We start from the raw sequence: 24,471 nt of genomic DNA on the forward strand, positions 1-24,471 counted from the left end.
GCAGCCTAATGACTAATTAGCCAAAACTGTATTTAATTACTTGCTTTATTAGAGGTAATGAAATGCATTAGAGAATCCCCTTTAGGAACGAAATTGAGTGTATTAGTCAATTTGAAGTTGCAGGAAGGATTCAATTTTTGACCGACATTGTTACCACAGTCTCTCTCTCATCTCTCTCTCTCTCTCTCTCTCTATCTCTCTCTCTCTCTCTCTCTCTCTCTCTCTCTCTCTCTCTCTCTCTCTCTCTCTCTCTCTCTCTCTCTCTCTCCTCTCTCTCTCTTTCTCTCTCTCTCTCCTCTCTCTCTCTCTCTCTCTCTCTCCAGTCAAAGGCAATTCAATAAAGCCTTTTTTAAATGTTAAATGTGTCATTTCATTCACCTGCCCCTTGACACTGTTCCCACTGCTCTCCTGAAACAGGTTTTTCAAACCAACCGGTCCAGCATCCTCTCCATTATTAACAGCTCCCTGGTGAGGTTCCTATCAAATGTAAGGAGCCATTTGCTGAAGAAGAGAAAGAGGTAGAAGGTATCCCCGCTACCTTACAAGGGAGCTGGGAGCATGACGTTTTGAATGTCCAATGCCATAATTCAACTTATACACATAGTGCTTTTAATAGAAAGGTCCCAGAAAGCATTGAGATTAATCAGGGATTAATCAATGACAATTATGCATTACATGGTTATCAAGGTTCTACATTACCCTGTGCCCATTGAATTGGCCTCACATACTACTTAGAAATACACAAGTATACTAAAATGTTCCATATCTAACCTTAGCCTAATGTTTAATAAATGCAAAATGATACTCACATAAAGTCACATGTTTGTCACCGAAATGGGAATTGGAGGAAGTCAAAACGTCCCTGTTTTGCCTCCCGTCTCAAACCTTGTTCTAATTTTTATACTGGTGATGACATCACTGGTCTGACTATGGCTGGCCAATGATAATCTACTTTTCATGCTGACGTGACATTCAAACATTACCTAATATGGTCCTGTATCCCCCTCTTGGGCCTTTTGTAACTCCGCCTGGAGCCAAACTGACGCTAATAGCAGCTGGTCTCCCACTTACAGTGATGTAAGCAAACTTATGTATGTAAATTGACATTCCTAAGTGGATATGGAATATACACTATCATATTGTAGCCATTTGAAATTGCTTTTCATAGGTTCTAAACACTTATACTATAGTATAGATATGTCACTGTATATTTAATCTTGTACACCCAGAGAGAAAGGGAGAGAGAGAGAGAAAATCACATAGGTAGTTATATGTTTAACTCAAACAACCCTTTTATATTTACTTGTCTTTCACAGTCCTTTGGCTCTAATGAAATCTACATATAGCTTTTAATTGAATAAGTAACTTTAATGATCCATATACTGGAGACATTTCAGTCAGGGTTTAGGACTGGCCATAGCACAGAATCATCCCTCCTTAAAGTTTCAAATGTTCTACTCCTCGCCGCTGACAATCGTGACTTAAATGCATAACTCATAGGGATGGGTACCTTTCACATTTGAACCGATACGGTACCGGTACCTGTGAATCGATACCGGTACCCAACGGTACCTTTTTTCGGTACTTTAGTCTAAAAAAAATGTATTTACCTACCTCAGTCGTGAAAAAAAATCCTAACTTCAAATAACTACAATTTCGACCGTTTTCGGCTTGCCATTGCTCCAACTGCTTTGTTGTTGAATCAAGTAAAATCCTAGGTAAGCATATATTGTGCGTGTGAACGTTGACATGAAAAGAAAAAAGGTAAAAAAAAAATTTAGAAAAAAGTAAAGTAAAAAAAATATATATATATATATATCTTTTTCTTCTCTGTATCTCACTTGAATCGATACTCGGTAGTACCGACGTGTTTCGGTTCGGTACCTCAAATGAACCAAATTCGGTACCCATCCCTAATAACTCGTGATGATGATTTAGTGTGTTCAACCCTGTGTTTCTCTATTACATTAGCACTTGAATTTACAAATCAGCTGTGACTTTGTAAACAACGATGGTAAATGACCAATTTCACGGCAAGAAAGTAGACGCTTGGATACGGGTTGAAAGTCAAATGGCTTCAGGTTTCTCATTCGATTTATTCATCAGGGCATCAGCGGTAGAATACAGCAAATTCACAGGATACAAAGAATCTCTCTGACACACAGCTCGGTCCTGTTGTGTGTGTCCTAATGTCGAGACAGTTCGGTATTTATAAATTTTATCGACCCCCGTATCTACTAGTGTGGACTGGTCCAAAATAGCACAATTACAATAAATGTCTTAGATAACAAAGGCTGACTTTCGTCCTACACCTTTACATAGTAATTCACTCATTGTGGCTCCGGGAGGGTGATCCTGTCCCACCAGTTTGAGTACTCAATCAGTTTAGTTTTGTGTGTGTGTGTGTGTGTGTGTGTGTGTGTGTGTGTGTGTGTGTGTGTGTGTGTGTGTGTGTGTGTGTGTGTGTGTGTGTGTGTGTGTGCTCAGTTCATTTGCATTGGCTCTGATGAAGGGAAGTTGACCAGTTTGGTCTGTTTAGAGGTTTGCTTACTTATAAATGAATATGTGCCATAATTACTGGTGTTATTTGTCTAACAGCCTTCAAAAATATATATATATGTGTGTGTGTGTGTGTGTGTGTGTGTGTGTGTGTGTGTGTGTGTGTGTGTGTGTGTGTGTGTGTGTGTGTGTGTGTGTGTGTGTGTGTGTGTGTGTGTGTGTGTGTGTGTGTGTGTGCGTGCGTGCGTGTGTGCGTGTTTCAGACAGACAGCTGTATTTGTTTAACTTAGTATCAAATCAATTAGTCATATAAATTAAATGTTACTTCAGACTCAAAGTGATTCTTTATTCTATAAGAAACTTCTGAATGTTACCTTTAAAGAAAGACCAGACTCGTGCATGTGCTATAAGTATAACGTATAATAAATCGCAAATTACTTTGGGTATGCAATCATCAAAGAAGATTGCCCGATTTTTGCCCGATACTTAAGTGGATTTAAATGTAGCCAAGAGTAAATAATTAGATTTATACTACTCATCCTATTGATACACTGACTAACAGCAACTTTATTTCTACTGTGATAGATACTGACTCTACTATGTGCAATATTCATTCTGATGAATGCAATATGATGCAATATTCATTCATCCAATGGATATACTGACTGCAAGGGACCACAGTCTTGAACACACACACACACACACACACACACACACACACACACACACACACACACACACACACACACACACACACACACACACACACACACACACACACACACACACACACACACACACAGGGGCGGACCTAGCGAGATTCACCACTGCGCCCCCCCCCCCCCCCCCAAAAAAAAGTTTTAATTTCTTTTTTTTGTAATTTTTTTTTTTTTGTAATTTTTTTTTTATGGCTTTTGCCTCTTAATAGTTCTCTAACGTTAGTCTTTCTTTCCTCAACGCTCAATTCTATAAACACTTGACCGATACCCATCAATGCACAGCGCTCTAGCATGTTCTGACTGTGAACACCTAAAGCTGAGGCTCAGACCGACCGACCGTTTTAGATTTTTGGCTCATTTTCCCTTATGCACAGAGAAAAAAAAATTAAAAAAAAAAAGTAAAAAAAAAATGTTGGCGCCCCCCTCTGGGTGGCGCTCTAGGCGACCGCCTATATCGCCTGTAGGAAGGTCCGCCCCACACACACACACACACACACACAAGACACATGAACCATGCACCTAAAGATGCACATCTCTGTATAATCAATGTAACGTCTGTATAATGACAAAGACTCAAGACCCAAGCGCCCCAGTCCGAAAATTCCTGAACTTGAACTTCATCGGTTTGTGATGGATTATTTATTAGTGGGTATTTCAAAGTACCTTATATATAGTACCATTTTGAAGATAACAACTTGGGCTTTCAAATTATATAAAATATGTGTACAATAATCATGATTATTATTGTGATTATTCTTCATATGTCACAGCAAATCTTTTTGTTGAACTTGAACTTCAACAAACAAATGCATTTTCAACCACTTTACTTACTTGGGGTTAGAATTTAGACAATTATTGTTCAAAAGTTATGAAGAACTCCGGCAGTGTGTGACGCTACGTCCCGCTGCTCGCTCGTCTTGCAGAACTAAAAATGCCAAATGAATAGGTAAACAAATCTGTAAATCACGGCAGAAACATGTCACAAACTGTACAAAACATCTCAGAAACTAAACTAACACTATCATACAGATGAATCTTTTCAGAATCGGGTCCCTTCTGCCACTCCAATGTCACTTCGATGTCAGTTTAGAACTAGCACTAGGTGTAAATTTTCTGCAGTAAACAAAGCGAGGGTACTTAACCTAAGTGCTTAAGTACATTTTCTGCAGTAAACAAAGCGAGGGTACTTAATTTAAGTGCTTCCCCAGGGAGGGGGTCGGGGGCTACTGCCCTCAGACCCCCAAGATCATTTTTATATGGGCAGTCTGACTTGGGCTACTGTACCATATATTAGTGTTGCAATGCATGATAAATAAACAGTGAAAAAAGCTAAGAAATTGGATGGGGCTGGGACATTTGGGACGAATAAAAATTTAAGATGAAAATCTTTCCAGCCTGTGGCAGGCAGTGGAGGTGTGAAATATACAACAACTAACTATAATTGAGTGAAATCACTACTTACAGCTACCAATCCCAGGCAGCCATCCCTGGCTGTACCAGTTTAAAGGGACAGTTCTTAGCTTTCGGGAGACGTTGAAATGGTGTCAAACGGACGAGAACTGAGGGCGGGCTCTAATTTGAATGACACCAGCAACCGCACTCCGCCGGCGGCACGTCTCAGTCTTAAAGGTATAACAGCTATTTTCACAGTCATGCCAGCATTTACCATGACAGCACTTACTGACATACTTATGTTAATGCTATTCATGTCAGGGGAGTGGCTGGGCTGGTTGTAGGGGGTTATTGTTCACGCCCAGCCCAAACCGGCAGAAGTGTTATCTGGCCTGCCTTTGAGAGCCGTTTTCTCAGCCTTAATCATCTAGAAAAAATACTGTTTTACAATATTTAAATTAGCACATCTTCTTCAAACATTCTCAGATTTCAACGTATGACACATAATTTGAAATGTGTCCATCTCATTATCTGTGCTTTCCCAAATTCTTATTTGGATTCAGTCTCAGCCCTAGAGCTAACATTAGTTATATTGCCTTGCATTCGCTATAAAGTAGTGGGTGGTGTTCACGAAGATGACTCATAAGTCATAAGATCCGAAGCAGACTGCCCACCACCCCCAACCCTGACGATCACAACCAGTCAGGTCAGTAGGCAGCGCTCCAAAATTAATGTAAACAAGGCCAGAGGACCGGACAACACCAATCCCAGGGTGCTCAAGGTATGTGCAGAGCAGCTGGCAGCACCGCTCCAGCATCTTTTCAACCTCTCCCTGAGGCTGGAGAGGGTGCCCCAGCTCTGGAAGACCTCCTGCATTGTCCCGGTGCCCAAGAAGGGACGTCCCAGCACCCCCAACGACTACAGGCCAGTCGCTCTGACGTCACACGTCATGAAGACGTTTGAGAGACTGGTCCTGCAACACCTCAAGCCCCTGGTGCGTGACTCCCTCGACCCCCTGCAGTTTGCATACCAGGCAAACATCGGGGTGGAGGATGCCATCATCTACATGCTCCACAGAGCGTACACGCACCTGGAGAAGCCGCGCAGCTCAGTGAGGATCATGTTCTTTGATTTCTCCAGCGCCTTCAACACCATCCAGCCGTCACTGCTAGCGGAGAAGCTCTCTGCGATGCAGCTGGAGCACGGCTTGGTGGCCTGGATCAAGGACTACCTCACTGAGAGGCCACAGTACGTCAGACTAAAGGACAGTCAGTCTGACGTACTGGTGAGCAACACCGGCGCCCCCCAGGGAACTGTGCTGTCACCCTTCCTCTTCACCCTCTACACCTCAGACTTCTGCCGCAACTCCAGCGGGTGCCACCTGCAGAAGTTCTCAGACGACTCCTCCATCGTAAGCTACATCACCGACGATGATGAGGAGGAGTACAGAGCCCTGGTGGAGAGCTTCGTGGGGTGGAGCGACAGCAACCACCTCCAACTCAACACCAGTAAGACCAAGGAGCTGGTGGTGGACTTCCGGAGGGGCAAGAAGAGGCCCCCCCCGATTCCCATCTCCATCCGAGGGGTGGATGTGGAGATGGTGGACTCATACAAGTTCCTTGGGGTACACCTGAACAATAAACTGGACTGGTCGGACAACACAGAGGCCCTCTACAGGAAGGGACAGAGCAGGCTGTTCTTCCTGAGGAGACTCAGGTCCTTCAATGTGTGCAACAAACTGCTGCAGTCTTTTTACCAGTCTGTTGTGGCCAGCATCCTCTTCTATGCTGTGGCATGCTGGGGAGGCTACATCAACTCAAGGGACACCAACAAGCTCAACAAGCTGGTGAGGAAGGCTAGCTCCGTGGTGGGAGTCGAGCTACCTAGACTTGAGGTGATGGTAGAGAGGGGGATGATAAGGAAGCTGGATGCCATCATGGAGAACCCCTACCACCCCCTCTACGACGAGCTAGTCAAGATGAGAAGCTCGTTCAGCCACAGACTCATCCCCCCCCGACACTCAACTAACCGCCTCGGACAGTCCTTCATACCAGCGGCCATCAGGCTCCACAACAGTGGGCAGCGACTAGCAGCCTCCAGGCCCCACAACAGGGGGCAGCGACAGCGACTGCTACCAGACATTGACCTGGGACTTATAGGAACCCAAGGGGGACAAAGTAGACTACCCTGGTACTTTGATTAATGTATACTCAGTAGATAGTAAATTATTATAACACTACCTCTTGCATACTGCACCTCATGTGACACTGTGAATAATGTGAATATTCCTCAGCTAGTCAGATAGTAAATTATATTGACCATATTGATCAAATTGTTTACACTGCCTGTGTTGTCTTTTACTACCTGTATACTGTTGTTTTACTACCTGTACCCCTCCCCCCCTCCCCCCCATGCTGCTATGATGCCTGAATTTCCCCAAGGGGATCAATAAAGGAATATCTTATCTTATCTTATCTTATCTTTCACAGCGATTATCTTTCAGAATTTTCTACAAACAGGGGTCCTCATTCTCGAACATGTCATACCCATCCAGGCTTCCCACCCTCTAATAACCTTGGTTCTCCCACTCTATTCTTACCTAGCATCTCTCCCTCTCTTCTTCTCCCTCTCTCTGATTACAGGATGAGGTGCAGGTGTGTGTGTAGGAGCAGCTGAGTGACATCTACCAGCTAATTACCAACCCTACTTAGACCTGGCCCAGATGGCATGAGGCTGCCAGATCATAGTTCCTTATTTCCAGTCAGTCCGTATTCTCGTACCTTGTTCTATGTAGCAGTCCATGTTCTATTGTGCTTCTAACATTCTTGTCCTCCTTTTGCTCACAGTTCCTGCCTGGCTCGACTCCCTGTTCCCTCATCTTGGATTCCCGTGAATGACCTCTGCCTGCCTGACCACTCTCTCCGTGAACATCCCTGGACTGTATAAGGACCCTCTCCTGGTTACGACCCCCTCGCTCGTCTGACTACTCTGTACAGATCCAGCTCTTAAAAATCATACCTCTACTGCAAGGGCGCAGTGTCGTTAACACCTTGTTAACAGCACTGCCAGGTTAATGGTGGATGATTACTGCAGCAGCAGAGCAGAGCAGAGCTCAGAGTCCTAAGAGCTGCAGCTGTACCTGCTCACTCCCCGGACAGTCCGAGTATCCGCTCCTGGCTACGACCTCCGCACTCATCGGAGTACCCTGTACCCGCTCACTCCCTGGACTGTCTAGCGACTAGATTCTCTTACTCTTCTTTCCTCATTAAATACACCCGACATGGATTATACACTGATTCCACATTGTCTCTGCTTGTCTGTGTCTGCACCTGTGTTCTGGCTTAGTGAAACCGTTACAGAACAGACATACGTAAAACTTACCAAGGATTCCCTTAACCTCTTAAGCCCGGAGCCCTATTTTCTGAAAATCCGCCTAAAATACATCCAAGTTCAAGTTCAAGTTCAAGTTCTTTAATAGTTGTCATACAGAAGTACAGAATACTTTCATACAAAATGCTTCTTACTGTTACGCTCCAGAGACTGTGCTAGACAAGATAGTATCAAATAACATAATAACATAATATAGCATGAATTTAGAAGAAGAAAATGAGGTCACAGTGTTCGGTATAGACATATGTACAATGTTCTGAGTTACCATATAATATACAATACACAATACTATGCAGTGTACTAATGTACAGTACTATCTAGTGCAAAGCAGAAATGGGATGAGGTACAATTTTAGGTACAATTTACAGTAAGGTGTACGAGTTGTAGTGCAATCCTTCATCCATAAATATAAAGTGTGGGGAGTGGGTGCTACAGTGTGTTTGTTTAAAGTGGTTGTGTGCTATAAGTGTGTGGAGTGGGTGCTACAGTGTGTTTGTTTAAAGTGAGTGTGTGCGTGTGGATGTGTGTGCTATGTGCGTTTGGTGGTTGTTGTTGTGTAGTGTTCATTCATTGTTCGTTTAGCAGCCTGATGGCCTGGGGATAGAAGCTTCTTCTGAGTCTTTCTGTGCTCGCCTTGAGACTCCTGTATCGCTTGCCTGACCGCAGCAGTTCAAAGAGGCAGTTGTTCGGGTGACTGGAGTCTTTAATGATTCTCTTAGCCTTGCCCTTGCAACGCTTGTAGTAAATGTTCTGGAGGGTGGGGAGCCCCCCTCCAATTGTGCGTTCGGCTGAACGTGTCACTCTTTGTAGTCTGCTTTGGTCTTGTGCAGTGCTATTCCCAAACCAGGAGGTGATGTTGCCGGTCAAGATGCTCTCTATTGTACATGAGTAGAAGTTCTTAAGGATCTTCTGGCTGACTTGGAACTTCCTTAGGCGCCTGAGGAAGTAGAGGCGTTGTCGTGCCTTCTTCACAACACTGTTAATGTGTGTGGTCCATGTCAAGTCCTCGGATATGTAGGCTCCGAGGTACTTAAAGCTGTTGACTCTCTCAACCGGTGCCCCGTCGATGCTGAGGGGGCTGTAGTCCTTGACCCCCGACCTCCTGAAGTCCACAATCATCTCCTTTGTTTTGCTGACGTTCAGGGAGAGGCTGTTTTCCTGGCACCATCCCGCCAGGACCTTGACCTCTTCCAGGTAGGCCCTCTCGTCGTTGGCAGAGATCAGGCCCACCACCACTGGGTTGTCAGCAAATTTGACGATTGTATTGCTACTCCGCTGAGCCACACAGTCGTGTGTGTACAGGGAGTAGAGGAGGGGACTCAGAACACAGCCCTGGGGGGCCCCTATGTTGAGGGTGATGGATGAGGAGGTGCAGTTGCCTGCTCTCACCACCTGGGGTCTGCCAGTCCCTAAGTAAATTTAATATTGCTCCACTCCTACAAGGTAAATTTGCATATACTTGGTATCTAGGGACATCTATGGACCTCGGTGAATGTATTCCCAGTGTCAGAAATATTGTGTCTATTACTAGGTGTGCTTAAATTGTGATGAAATAAAGGAGAATATGAATTATGATTTTTCTTTGCATCTTTGACACGGACTCGTCGCGTGTACCTGGCTACCTGCATAAGCATAACAATAGCGCATGGAATGGAACCCATTCCATGGCAATCACATTCACAGGTTTGGTGTGAACGGTGCTCTGCCTGAGTCAGACCATCGTTCACACCATACCTGAGGGGAGGGGGCATCCTATCCAACCATCCACTACACTACACAGTAATTCCATGCAGCACTGCAGAATGTGAAAGGGGATTCAGCGCCATGAATCAAGTTATCACCACAACCCGCTCACGGTTAATGGTTTCACTGGTAGCATATTTGATGTTCATTAAAATAAACGGGCCACCTCGAAGGTTCTGGGATCCAACAACATACGTGACAACCTAAACTAGAAAAGTAAATACAAACTAAATTAACAATGTAACTATAATTACATTTAAAACATTGTATGTTTTTCCACCATATCTGTTGACAATATAATTTCTTTATATATTGAAGGCTACATCCTGTGCGCACATGAGGGAACATTTATGCGCATGCACACATGCGCGTGTGTGCGGGAGCGTGCATGCACATGACGTCAATAAAACACAGTGCAACCCGCTTTGAAATCACCAACGCACCCCTGGTTACAAGGATCAACACAGCAGAGATGCAATGCAGACCCTCTCACCTCCTTATAATGAGCTGGCAGGGTGTGTCTGTATGCAAATGAGGATAAACGTGTACGCGCCAGGAGATTGAATGAGTGACGTTAGTTCATTCAGCGAAGCACAGCTGTTGACAATTGTTCGCTGCTGGCTTTACAAGATTCAAAATTGTATTTATCAATTGCCATCAATTCCCACATATGTGAGAGAGACGACATGCATTCCTTTGTTTGTGTATGTGTGTTTCTTTTTGTATGTGTGTTTCTGTTCATGTCTATGGATTGTGTGTGTGTGTGTGTGTGTGTGTGTGTGTGCTTCCGTGCCTTTAATTTAAAATCACGAGGCTCCAGGGTCTACAACACGGTAGCAGGGAGCAGCGTTTCCACCTCCCTGCTGACAAATAGCACGACGACTGGATTACATGTCCAGACCCCTTGACCCCTAATGGGATGGGACAGTGCCAATAGAAGGGCCCCCCCCGCCGGGCCCACCGATTGACTACCGGCAGAGCACTTTTTCATCATCCCCACATCCATTTGGGGATCAATAGCAGGGACCTCCAGCTTATCTGCTCAATACCGAAGATGGACGGTAAGGATAGGGTTAGAGGAGAGAGGGAGGGGGCAAAAGAAAAGGTAAGCATTATAGAAGAAATAAATAAGAAAAGTGTGGGTTAAGGGGGATAGAGAGAGAGAGAGAGAGAGAGAGAGAGAGAGAGAGAGAGAGAGAGAGAGAGAGAGAGAGAGAGAGAGAGAGAGAGAGAGGGGGGGGGGGTGAAAGATAAATGGAGAGAATAGCCAAGGTTCGGTGAAAGAGAGAGGGGGGATAGAGAGAGAGAGTAGTCATAGTTAGAAAAGAGGGATGAAAGCAGACGAGAGAGCTTGGAGATTGGAACGCTGTCGGTAAGCTGTGAAGCTTTCATAAATCCACATGGGCCAGGGGGGAGGGGGGGGGGGGTCAGAGAGGAGAGGAAAGGAATTGAAACAAAGGGAAGGGAGAGAAGAGAAGAGGAAGTGCAAGGTGAGAACCTTTTGGAAACAAAATTAGTATGAGGCTCTCAGTTGAGCCATGTAACAATTGGTTACAGGAGAGAATGTGTGAGAAGCCTCCTTCAAGCATCATGGCTACAGTACTTTCATTGAAGGCATAATATAACAAGCTTGGTAGAGATGCAATTCTCTACTCGGCACGCAAGCCTTTGTTCCACCCATGAAGGGGCAAAGCCAAAGGATAAGAAGTTACGAACCGTTTCTTAAGAGGACGGATTTACCTTACCTGCCGCCTATTGCCACTTGTACTATTATAAAAATATGATACCCTGTTGGAAGGATTGGGCAAATGTGTGTGCACACCAGTGGCGGCTGCTGACCAAATTTTTTGGTGAAGCACAAATTATTATATTATATTATATATTAAATTATATTTCTAAAACATCCCCCACTGTGTGTGTCAGTGGTCAGTGGACACAGATGAAAACATATTAACATTAGGTGACGGCGCACCTGACCAGACACAGATGCAAACAATTACATATTCGGTGACGGCGCACCTGACCAGACACAGATGCAAAAAATTACATATTCGGTGACGGCACACCTGACCAAACAGATGAAAACATATTAGGTGACACGTGACGGCACACCTAACCAGACACAGATCAAAACATATTAGGTGACAGCTCACCTGACCAGATCAAAACATATTAGGTGACAACGCACCTGACCAGATCAAAACATATTAGGTGACAGCGCACCTGACCAGATCAAAACATATTAGGTGAAGGTGACAAGGAAGCCACAGACTCATACCCCCCCGACACTCAACTAACCGCCTCGGACAGTCCTTCATACCAGCGGCCATCAGGCTCCACAACAGTGGGCAAGGACTAATGCCAGACATCGACCTAGAACTAATAGGAACCCAAGTAGGACGATAACACTACCTTATGCATACTGCACCGTATGTGGATACTGTGATACTGTGAATAATGAATAATGTATATTTCAGTTAGTTAGATAGTAAATTATAACACTACCTTATGCATACTGCACCTTATGTGACACTGTGAATACTGTGAATATATATTTCAGTTAGTTAGATAGTAAATTATATTGACCTATTTGTTTACACTGCTTGTGTTGTTTTCACTACCTGTACCCCCCCCTTCCCCCATGCTGCTATGATGCCTGCATTTCCCCAAGGGGATCAATAAAGGAATATCTTATCTTATCTTAAAAGGAAAGATGAAATTACCTACCTGGGTTCCATCCTAGAGGCAAATCTTTCCTGTGACAAAATGGGATCCAATGTAATAAAACTCAACCAACAAACAAAAAGTCAACCAACAAACTAGATTCCTGTACCGGATCTCCTCTCTGGTAAACAAGAATACCTTGAAGACTCTAACAGGAGCACTCATTCAAGGGTACTACGACTATGCTTGCACCTCATGGTACCAAAGCACCTCAAAGGCACTAAAAACAAGATTACAAACATCACAAAACAAACTGGTCAGACTATTGCTTGACCTTACTCCTAAAACCCACTTCACCCCTGCCCACTTTGACAACCTAGGATGGCTTAGAGTAGACGACAGAGTACAGCAACTTGCAATGGGCCTGGTCTACAAGATACACTACACCACTAAGTTACCCATGTGCATGTCGAAATACTTCCCAAAGGTCAGTGAATACCATGACCACAACACCAGAGGGAGCTTCACAAATCATGTTCAACCCAGATAAAATCATTTAAAAAGTTAAACAAAAAAAAATAAAAATAAAAAATTTAAATAAAATAAAAATCGTCATAACTTAAGTGGTCTGCACACGGCGGGCGACAGACGTCGCCTGGCGATGTGATCGCCTGCCGCACAATGACAATCGCTTAGCCCCCCACACCAGAGACGACCGTTCTCAGGTATAATAAGCTATGTGTCGCTCTGTTTAGCTGGGGGTGTTTCCCCCCAGGAGATATAGGAGGGCGGACCGCCGGGACCGGACGTTAGGTTGTTGTGAAGCGGGTTAGCAGTTCTGTATCACACTAGCTCCCGCTCAGCGTCTCATTGCATATATCTCGCTTCAGCATATATATACTGAATAAATTTCAAAATGTACCTTTAAATGCCAGCATTCATCTGGCCACACCCCCATCCGCTTACCTACATAAGCAGGGGTGGTGCCACACACTCATCTCGTTCTCAAATTTCATCACAAGCAACGTGTTGCTCATATGCCCACTTCACGTGGAGAAAAATATTGGTTGACAATGTTTACGAGGAAAGGAAGAACAAGAGATACGTTGACATCATATCTTTATTTTCTCTCTCACTATTTTCGAGAAAATACGGCGATATTGTCTTCGTCACTGGAGTGTCTGGAAGATGGTGATCATTCTAAAATCCTCCACCGGTTTTCGTATTGGGAGCACGCCGCTGCATGCCTCTCAACTGCAGTTCCTTGCTGTGCTGGTTGGGGTGAAACCTTTCAGGACACAGCTGAACTGTAGGACGCACCGCTGTTGTGAGAAGCGGTGGGTTTCAGGTTGGTGAGTACTGTTTTGCTTGCGGCTCCACTTGTCTGTTAGTGCTATGGGGACTAACTGACAATGTTTACGAAAACTGGCCCCAGATTAAAGTCTTTTGTTCAGCCTCTTAGGCAACAGCGGAAGACCTTAGTCTGAAGCCCATTTTAGTTAACTAGTGGGCCACGACCATTAACACTGGTGATCCCTGTGTTTTCTGGACGAGTGGATGTTTTCTCTGTCACCGTGTAGGCCCCATCTTTCATATCCAAATGAGAGTATTCCCTCATGAGGAAATATGGGCATAGATAGGGTGACCAAACGTCCTCTTTTGCCCGGACATGTCCTCTTTTCACGTCCTGTCCGGGGCGTCCGGGGGGGGGGTTTATAAATTCATGGAAATGTCCGGGGTTTCATTGTTTTTCAGTTTCAGTTTCAGTTTCACGGCCCTTTGCGAGCATCTGAAGGCTCAGGACTGCATTTTTCGCCGAACATATAAATTACAGAATTAAAGAGCTATTTGTTGCCGTTCGAATGCCATCTGAATCGCCCAAATCTGTGCCTTTGTTCTCGAGTTACATGCCGATATGTCAGGCGTGCGACATGCGCCAGCTTATCACCCCCGACTCCCGGAGAAGCATGCAGCTGCAGAGCCGCAGAGCCAGCGGCGCTCTCAGGACCGCGCTCTGACGGCCGCGCTGTGAGGGCCGCTCAGCAGCGCCACCGACCCAATGGCTGAATTGCACTGAGTAAATTAACTATACTTTTGCTCACACAATATCTTGGAATGAATGCGTTTATTTATTTTGAACATAAATTGAAAATAAATAATAATAAAAAACAAGTAATAAACAGATTAAAAAACAAACAAGCAGGAGTATAGGATGAAGTGTAAACATATGTATTCCTACCCCCTTGATTGATTGATTGATTGATTGAAAACTTTATTAACAGATTGCAGAATGGGTACAATACAGTACGGCTCAATACACACAATTGTTAAGGGAATGCAGACCAGAGAAAGACTTTCGTCTTGTTTACATCTGGGTCCCCCCCCCATTTTCAATTCATCATAACATATGACATACATGAGATACAGATAGACAGTATTCAGTATACCGTCACACTCTATTATCTTATGCAACTCATATTCACTCCACAAACTGAAATATACATACATTGTTGAATGAACAGCCTGTTTCTTGAAGTTAGACTCTCCTCTAAATTGTAACCCCCCTCTCTATTTTTGGATGTTACCCGGGAGTGAATTGTTTCGTGCTTTAAACATGATTTGTGCAGTCTTAAATTCAGCCAGGTCCCAGAGTTTCATGGCATGTGATTTAAAAAAATAGTGTGTTTGTGTGTTCCAGATATCCTACCTTATTGATAATTAAAGCTCGACAACACACATTAATGTCCCTTCAGGCTATGGATTTGCGGTGTTTTCCAGCTTATACAAAAAATATATATTATTTTGGAATATTTCAACTACTACACAAAAACGTGAGTACACAAGTTCAACTCATGTTCAGCCCTATGTTACTCATTAGCACTAAAAGTGATTTTTCTTTATTGTGTACAAAACTTCAGAATGTTATCTTTCAAAAGAGACCAGGCTTATGCATGTGCTATAAGCATAAAGTATAAAGATAAGCTTTGCAAAAAAAGTATGCAGTCCTCAAGTCCAAGTAAAAAAAATTGCCACTTTTCTGGGTACATGTTTCCAAGCATATGTTAAAACAATAAAGGCATCTTTGAGTAAACTTTGAGTAGAGATTCAAGATTCAAGAGGTTTATTCATCACATACAGTACAGTACACAAGACATAGTGAAATGAAGGTGGCCATGCCCGCTTCGAAAGTATCATTAAGTATCTCGAGGCTGGGGCCAGCATGTCCTCTTTTTTGGAAATCAAAATATGGTCACCCTAGGCATAGATGTTCGTTAGTGGAAGATCTGTGTTCAAGTCAGCTACAGGCCAGTTTGGTATTGTGCTGGCTCCGTCGGGTGTTGGTAAAATCACTGTTGTAAAACTGTGTTAACATCTTGTTTCTCTTTTCTCTTAAAAAGTGAGGAGGGTTTCAGAACGGCGGCCTGTCTGAGTGAGTGTTATATCATTGTGTACAAGTTCAGGTGATAGCTGCTTAGCTTACGTGCTAGTGGTGGCCTACTGTTAGCCAGTCAGCTGTTAGCTGCGGCGCTAGCCTGCTGTGATCACTAGGTGGCCTACCTAGGCTAGGAAACGTCAGCTTGCTGCTATCGGCCAAGGCCCAGCGCGGGGTGGCTCCGGCCCCTCGTACGCCGCCGTGGTTCACAACCCCCCTCTCCCTCAAGGGGAGAGGCGGGGGGGATTCGAAGCTCCCCTCTGGTCGCGTGCGCCGTTCGTTCTGCGTCTCGCGGGCAGGGGCGGTAGCGCCCGACGGTTAGAGCGGCCGTTAGCTTAATGCTACTCTGTTGAACGTGCTTTGATTATAACATGTTTTAAACACTCTTGACTACGACGTCATCTTTGACAGAGGATGTTCGTCGAACCTGCCCTGGGCCAGGACGGCAAGGACTGCGTCAACAAGGGGGACCGTAGCGACGGGTTGGAGCGGCGACGCTGCCCAGATCGACAACACAGAACGGCTGTGTTTACTACGGTGCCTTGAGACTGCACTTCGCTTGATCTACGCTCCGGGTAGGCAAGGCCTGACCAGACCTTGTACACTTCTTCTGGCTTTCCCTTCTAAATGTTTTGTAAATAACGATGTTTTCCAAAACGAGTGTTGCTGCACTACATTTAGGATACGACACGAGTTATGTGTGAATTGTCTTGTCACTGGTATTTAGCTTCTCCATGCAAATCGGGTTGTTGTTACAGATGTGAAAATGATCTGGTTTGTTGTGTTGAGAAACATCATGTGTGTTTATATGTACTGTGTACTCACAACTAAGGGGGTTAACTAACCTATAAAGCTATGCTTAGTGACACATTTTTTGTAGGTGATGATGGGTTGTGTGTGTCATGTGACCTACAACTGGGTTGGACTGGCCACAGAAGCACATGTGTAAGTTTGGTACCGGGGCTCTTGGAGAGCCCTCTCTATTCTGTGTTTTTTCCTTAGTAAAAATCAGATAGCAGGTTAGCTCATGCGCTGTGTGAAGCTGTCAGACGCTTCATGGAGCTGACTATGACTGTGTCATACTCTCTTTTTGTCATTACATCGTATCATGGGTGTGGGGTCGTAAAGGGGTGAACTGGTGTTGAGTGTGTATTGGTTCAGTGCCTCTTCCCCGGAAAGCCCTAAAACCAATTTTTTACATGGCTCAAGGTGCAATATATTCTTTTCAATCTGTACAGCTCGCGTGGGAAGTCTCTCTGGGGATTCCCGTCTCCTTCCTATGGGAGGGTGGTAGGATGTAAAAATGTGAAAATGTTTTACCCCCGGCTGTGTAGACTGGGATACATACTGTTGGTGCTTCCTTCTTTTCTATTAAAAAGAGTTGGAGTTAGGAAGTATCACACCCCTCTTGTCGTTCCCCTGGGCGCCTTGGGGATTCAATGACAGGTCTAAATAGCCTGTTCATTGATGTGGGTGTGTCCCGACGCACGTATAGTGCTAGCTCGGGGTGTTCTGTAAACAGGCGACTGACTGGCACGCCTTGGTTGCTTGAGGTTAAAACGGCGTTTTTATAAAGCAACTGGGATGGAGGTTTTTCCTCTTCCGACGACCAAATCCGACGACCTGGTTTGGTTATCGACGGATTCTCGTTCATATCTGGGGGATGATGATGGAATGGATCTGAACATATGTAGAGGGGTCTCACGCCCTGGGGGTGGGCCACCGGGCGCGGTTCGCCCGAACGTCTGGGTGGCGCCTTCTTTTCATGTTAAGATCAACACGCATATCTGCCCCTTCTCCTGGAGTAGGCATGTCGGCGTGGTTAGGGCACGGGACTGGTTCTGGTCACGCTGGTCCGGATCAGTTGAACCCGTTGTCCGCCGGGGATGCAGATCTGCTGTTCTGGTACCCTGAGGGACTTGGGCTTTTTTCAGGGGGAAAAATGCCAGATCGGTCCGGGTGTCACAGGGTTAAGCGCTATGGAGACCCTGGTTGGGTACATTTTTTACTCAGCATTGTCGTAATGGCTTACGGCCATGCCAACCTGTACACGCTCGATCTCGTCGGATCTCGGCCGCTACACAGGTTGGTCCTGGTTAGTACTTGGTGGGAGACCGCCTGGGAATACCAAGTACGGTGTGCTTGGGGCTGGTTCTCCATTCCTTTTCGCTCCTCTCTCACGCATGGCGAAGAGGGGCCTGTTGGGGTGGTCTTTGACCTCCTCTGGTGACCCTGTGCTTCCCATATCGCCGGGCCCGGTCCGAAGTCATGTTTCGTCGACCCGTAGGCCTGGGTTAACCCTTTTTTGAAAAACTGAAACACTTGTACTGCGGTATAGCCGGTGTATACCCGCAGGTGTGTTTTGGAGTTTTTTTCTTGAGGGGTTATAGGAACAACCACCGCATTGGGTAACACCAAGGTGGTTGATTCCCTGGTGTGTTGGAGCAGTGTCAACTCCCGGGTTCACCGGTTGAGGGTGCCCCTGCACGTTCATGACGTCTGCCAATCGTGTCAGCCTTCTCTGCCTCAACCCCTCTGGGTGGGTTTTTTTTAAATGGAGGCTTGGTCATGCAACAACGCCAGCTTACGCCCCTTCCGCCGGGGCGGCTGTGTTCAGCTGTCCCCTCTGGCGCCTGTCTCGTCCGCAGTCTCCAGGCTAGGGTTAACAGCCTGTTGCCTGGTTTTTCCCCGGTGCGCTGCCTGCTTCCGTTGGTTAACCTTTTTTGTGTGCTTACGGCCATGCTGACTGCCTGTTCTGCAGGGTCAGTGTGCCAGGCGGTGTACTATTGGGGGGACAGGGCCCGCTCGGCTGAGGGGCCTTTGTCCGAATACGCTGGCGATGTGGGGGGCGGGGTCACTAAGTGCCCACCTGGTGGGGTCCTGATGCTGGCATCATGGACTTCTCCGGGCCCCCGTTCCAGGGGGTCCAGTCCCTTTGGTGGGTCTGGGTCTTCCTTCGTGCTCCGCTGCTACGGCCTTGCCACAGGGTTGGGTTTGCCCTTGACCCCGTGATTCTGGGGGCAGTAACGAGGTTGTTCCCTCCGTTCCCGGGTGGCATGCGGGTTGTGCGTGTGTGTAGTCGTGGGGTCAAGCCACGGTCTGCTCACCCTGTGCGTTGAGTTGCTTGAGTTGCTTGATTGCCTCTTCGCACGGTCGGGTCCGTCGCCCTCCCGTGAAGCCCCCAATAGGGGGGGTGCCCTCCATTAGGGGGGGTCGGGGGGGCTCGGTCCTCCCTGGTCTGATGGTTGTGGGGGGCCTCAGCGGGGTACATTTGTCGAGCTTCTAGCTCCCGCTCAGCTCCTATTATGCAATGAGACGCTGAGCGGGAGCTAGTGTGATACAGAACGTTAGGTTATGACTATAGCCAAGTTCTGTTAACACTAGTGGACGCTCAGCGTCTAGACGCCGCTGCGGCCCTTGATTTTTCATTGTGGTGAAATTTGTTGGGAAGGAGATGAGTGTGTGGCACCACCCCTGCTTATGTAGGTAAGCGGATGGGGGTGTGGCCAGATGAATGCTGGCATTTAAAGGTACATTTTGAAATGTATTCAGTATATATATGCTGAAGCGAGATATATGCAATGAGACGCTGAGCGTCCACTAGTGTTAACAGAACTTGGTTATAGTCATAACCTAACGTTAGCTGTGTTGTGCAGTACGAGAGAGTATTAACCTGTAAAACCCATATTGAGCTGGAATTAAACCACCATATACGAATACAACCTCTCCTCATTCTTCCTGACATTACTGCATGCCTGATCGCTACGATACGTTCATTACCAACGATTGGACAAGTATTGTTATGCAGCTGCTGAGAGAGTGTATTTTTCACGGAAGACGCAGACTGTTTTGTTCTCAACCATAATTTTCTTTGGACAATAAACCTTACAAACTACATCAGCTGCAGCCTGGACATTAAACTCTGTCAACATCCACAACTTCTTTTGTTACCCGAGTATAAAAACATCTAGTAGGTGCATCGTGGCGCATTGTTCATTTATTAGTTAATGACAAGCGGCCACTACAGCTTCTCAAACTAACGTTATTTATTTAAATTGTTCCCGTTAATAATAATGAACATAAGTAGCATGGTAATAATACGGAGGTTATTGATCAATGAATATATTGAATGGTGTACAAATGATACACCAGTAGAACTGTTCTGTACTACTTCTACTGTAGAAGTCATTGTCCTGCCTGCCGTCGCCTCCAAAAATAGGATCGAGGCGATTTTGAGCGAGGCGACAGAAATAGCTGCGCGACCGTTGCTTCAGAATCTCCTGCCGTGTGGGTTCTCTCATTCATAACAATGAAGGCGATACAATTCTGTCTGTCGGCTTGCTAAAAAAATCGGTCGCCTGGCTAAAATCGCTCGCCGTGTGGGGACCCCTTTAGAAATGAGATTGCATAGGTCTATGAATCGATATCGCGATTTTGTTTCGATTAATTGCCCAGCCCTACTGTGTACAGTAAGTTAGCTTGGTGATCATCATTGTGATGTAATATAAGCTAAGCTAAAAGGTAGCTAACAAATTGGCTAGCTACTGTTAGCATACAAGCTTTTACAAACACTGTATTTACTTTTTCATCCACAACTTTTTTTCTGATCCAGATGCATAAGTCCTCTCCATGTTGCTGATTTATACTTCGGTCCTTTGGTGCAAAGTTTAATTTAGCCTACAGTGCTACTGCCACAGTAATGTTACTGACTGGGCTCTCCAAGCCCTCTCAAAGCAGGAAATAGGAAATGGTGTTCTCTGATTGGTGTAAAAAAAAGCGTCAGAACTGTCAATCATTCAAGCCCCATTAAAATGTATGAGTGAGGTTTAGTCTCACTACCCGCCTTTTTTAAACTCAAATACCCAGTTTTTGATTGGATAATTATATTCTTAAGCCTAACCTGTGCACCTATTTTAGCACTGAGTGATTGACATCTGGCCATTACTGCAGTTATGGGATCAGGCCAGATCAGAGAGCTCAGAGCTGTCACTTGGAATTTTTTTAAGAAAAAAATATCACTGGCATTGTTTTTTTCACAGAGGAAAACATTTATAATAATTTTTTTATAAATAATACTAATAATAAAAAAAATATATATATTAACTAGGGATGCTCGATATTGGCTTTTTTACCGATACCGATATACCGATATTGTCCAACTCTTCATTTCCGATACCGATATCAACCGATATCAACCGATACCGATATATGCTGAGTTTCCCCCCCCAAAAAATGGAATTATTTCAGGTAATTAACATTACATATCTCTTGTCGTGGAATTAACACAACATTATGCATACTTTTGACAATAAAAAATTTGTGTTCTTACTTGCTTGCCTGGTTAAATAAAGGTTAAATAAATAATAATAAAAAAAAAAAAAAAAACGATACCGATAATTTCCGATATCACATTTGAATGCCAATATTGGCCGATAATATCGGTAGGCCGATAATATCGGACATCGCTAATATTAACCCTTTCACTGCCAAATTTTTTTTGTATGGATGCCGGTAGTAGTGATGTATCATTTAGGAGCAGTGTAGCTGCTGTCAATGGGATTGTCAAGTTACATATGTTTTGAAAGTTTAGCTGTCAAGGATTTCCAAAAACAAGCCACTGGTGGGAAATCCCAAAACATGTGCATATAAGTGCCACCAGTCCCATAGCATACAGTTTCCTAGGTGTGAGATACGTCCTATGGATATATTTGCTGGTGATTAAGGTTGCGGGAGGCTATGTTAACATTAGTCCAAATATTATCCCAGTCAAACTCAGGGTCTAGTTCCAGGATGTCCCCTCGCCAGACTGTATCCAATGATACGTTTTTATATGTGGATTTGATTAAGAGAGTATACAAATCTGAGACCAACCCTCTTGAGGTTGTTCTGTCTCTAATAAGCTTAAAGGGGAACTATCTTATAAATGGCCTTTTTGAGTGTTTAGCATTGTTTCCTAGCTATGTGAACTTATATTAATATGATCTATGTCTCAAAATTCTCATATTGGCGCATTCTTCCAATTCTCCTCTCACAATATTCACCCTCACTGAACTGAGTCATTTGAAAATGTGATGATTTGTGATGTCAGAAAGACACCGCTGCATGTTAATGTTGAGATACAAGATGAGCTGCACACAGTTCTGCTGCCCAGGCTCAAAACGGCTCGAGATCTTGAGGTAGAAAAATGCTGTTTTTGAGGACTTGATTAGAAATACAAAACAATGAATAAAAAAATATATATATATTACAGAGGTGTTCCATAGACTCACAGGAATTGTGTAAAAGTGCCCAAATAGTGAAAGAAATAGTAAAATAGTTCCCCTTTAACAAAAGGGTGTGGGTGTAGTGCTTGAGCCCACGGTACCCCATGTGCCCTGAGCACCGACCTTAGTTGTAAGTAGAGGAAGAAGGACACGCCGGGGAGATCGTAAAATTATCCTGAAATGTGCGAAGGCCGTATTTATCATATATATCTCCCATAATATGAACTCCCCTCCTCTCCCATTGAGAAATATTAATAGGTTTGTGCCCAACAATCAATTGTTGGTTATGAAAAATTCGAGGTGCCATGGGCATTTGACAGCACAAGACCTCTGTACATACAGGTATGTGTGTATGTTTGTGTATGTGTGTATGGACGTTCTTATGTGTGTGTTTCCGTGCATTTTGTGTGGGTGTCGGTATATGTGTCCCTGTCCAGCGATTGTGCCTACAGATGCAGCACTCAAAATTCAGATCAATTCTGCTGCTTGTGTGCTGCTTGTGTGCCACTTAAGTCTAGCACTCGGGTGTTCATTTTCGGGGGCTGGTGGCTGGGTCCCAACGTGAACAAAGGGATGGTACTTAACTTAAGTGCTTCCCCAGGGAGGGGGTCTGGGGCTACTGCCCTCAGACCACCAAGATCATTTTTATATGGGCAGTCTGACTTGGGGTACTGCCCATATATTAGTGTTGCAATGCATGATAAGTAAACAGTGAAAAAAGCTAAGGAATCGGATGGAGCTGGGGCGTTTGGGACAAATACAAATTTAAGATGAAAATCTCCTCCACTGTGGGAGGCAGTGGAGGTGTGAAATCTGGCCCGGTCCAGAACAATATGAGTCACAAAATCACAGGAGGAGAGGCAGGAGAGGAGCAGGAGATGAACAGGAGAGGAGCAGCAGATGAGCAGGAGAGGTTCGATTTTTGAGTGCTGCATCTGTACATGTTTCATTTTCAAGATTGTGAAACTACAGAATGTAAGCTTTCAAATTATGTGTCATACGTTAACATCTGATAATGTTTTGAAGATGATGTGCTCATTTAAATCTTGTAAAGCAGTCTTTTTCCTAGCCACTCCCCTCACTGAATAGCATTAATATACTGTAAGCTGTCAGTAAGTGCTGCGAGTGTGAGAATGGGTTTAGGCAGAGCCCAATAGCTGACCACAGGAGAAGAGAGAATGGAGCGTTTTAGGGTGTTTTAATTGTATTTCCCCAAGCAGACAGATTTACATCAGGAAATGTGCAACAGACAGGTATTGGGCATGTTTCTTGGGGTGTGAGGAGAGCTGCACTCCCACGAGATGTCCAGGCAGGACAGCTGCTTGTGCAGCATGAGATGTCCAGGCAGGGGGGTGCACTGGAGCGGAGGACCTGGGCACACAGAGAAACAAGGTTAGAGCAAGGAATAATAACACAAGCAGGTTAGCAAGGCTTTAGGTTGAGTCATCGTACCTACAGATGAAGCCAGGATTAGTCCTGGAACCACTGTTTGGGGACCGTTTGGGCACCGTTAACGGTAACAATGACCAGCGGGGGCGCTCGGATACAGCTGGTGTGACAACGTGCAGACGTGCCTGCTTTCTGTTCATCCAGGAAGAGCTCCGCCCTCGACAAAGTGAGAGAGAGAGAGGCAGAGAGAGAATGAGAGCGAATGGACTAAATCCACTGTGTTCTGACCACATGTTTTGGCTAAAATACATAGTATTGTATTGTATGTATAGTATTGTATCATGCCTCGTTTTATAAAATGTCCTTTGGGCGCAAGCGTGTTTTTTTATAATTTTTTTAAGTCGCCGCTTTTATTATGAAATTCGTGGCTCTGTGCCTCACTTGTGTTCAACTTGACCGACCACTGCCCGTTTCTGAGACCATACCATTTGCATCGATTCCCTGGCCGTGCAGACGACCAAGATATTCGCCAGAAGTGGATTAAGAATACCAACCGAAAGGACTTTGTTCCCACTAAAAACAGCACGGTACGTTTTGTCAGTCGACAATCTCACATAGGCTAATGTTAGCATACAGCTGCCTAGCCTAGCTAGAGCATCTAGCCTTAACATGGTGAAAACACATCTTTAAGCTATTGTATTGTATCTGTTAATAAAGTTTTCAATCGATCAATCACTTGCTAGCTAGCTAACGTTATTAAACGATATATTGATTGATTGAAAACTTTAACAGATTGCAGAATGGGTACAATACAGACCAGAGAAAGACTTTCGTCTTGTTTACATCAGGGTCCCCCATTTTAAATTCATTGATTGATTGATTGATTGAAAAGTTTATTAACAGATTGCAGAATGGGTACAGTACAGTACAGCTCAATACATACAATTGTTAACACTTTGAGCGCCACGCCTGGTTTTCC

The sequence above is a fragment of the Notolepis coatsorum genome (genome assembly GCF_963971535.1).
Source record: "Notolepis coatsorum genome assembly, chromosome: 13".
Taxonomy (NCBI): Eukaryota; Metazoa; Chordata; class Actinopteri; order Aulopiformes; family Paralepididae; genus Notolepis; species Notolepis coatsorum.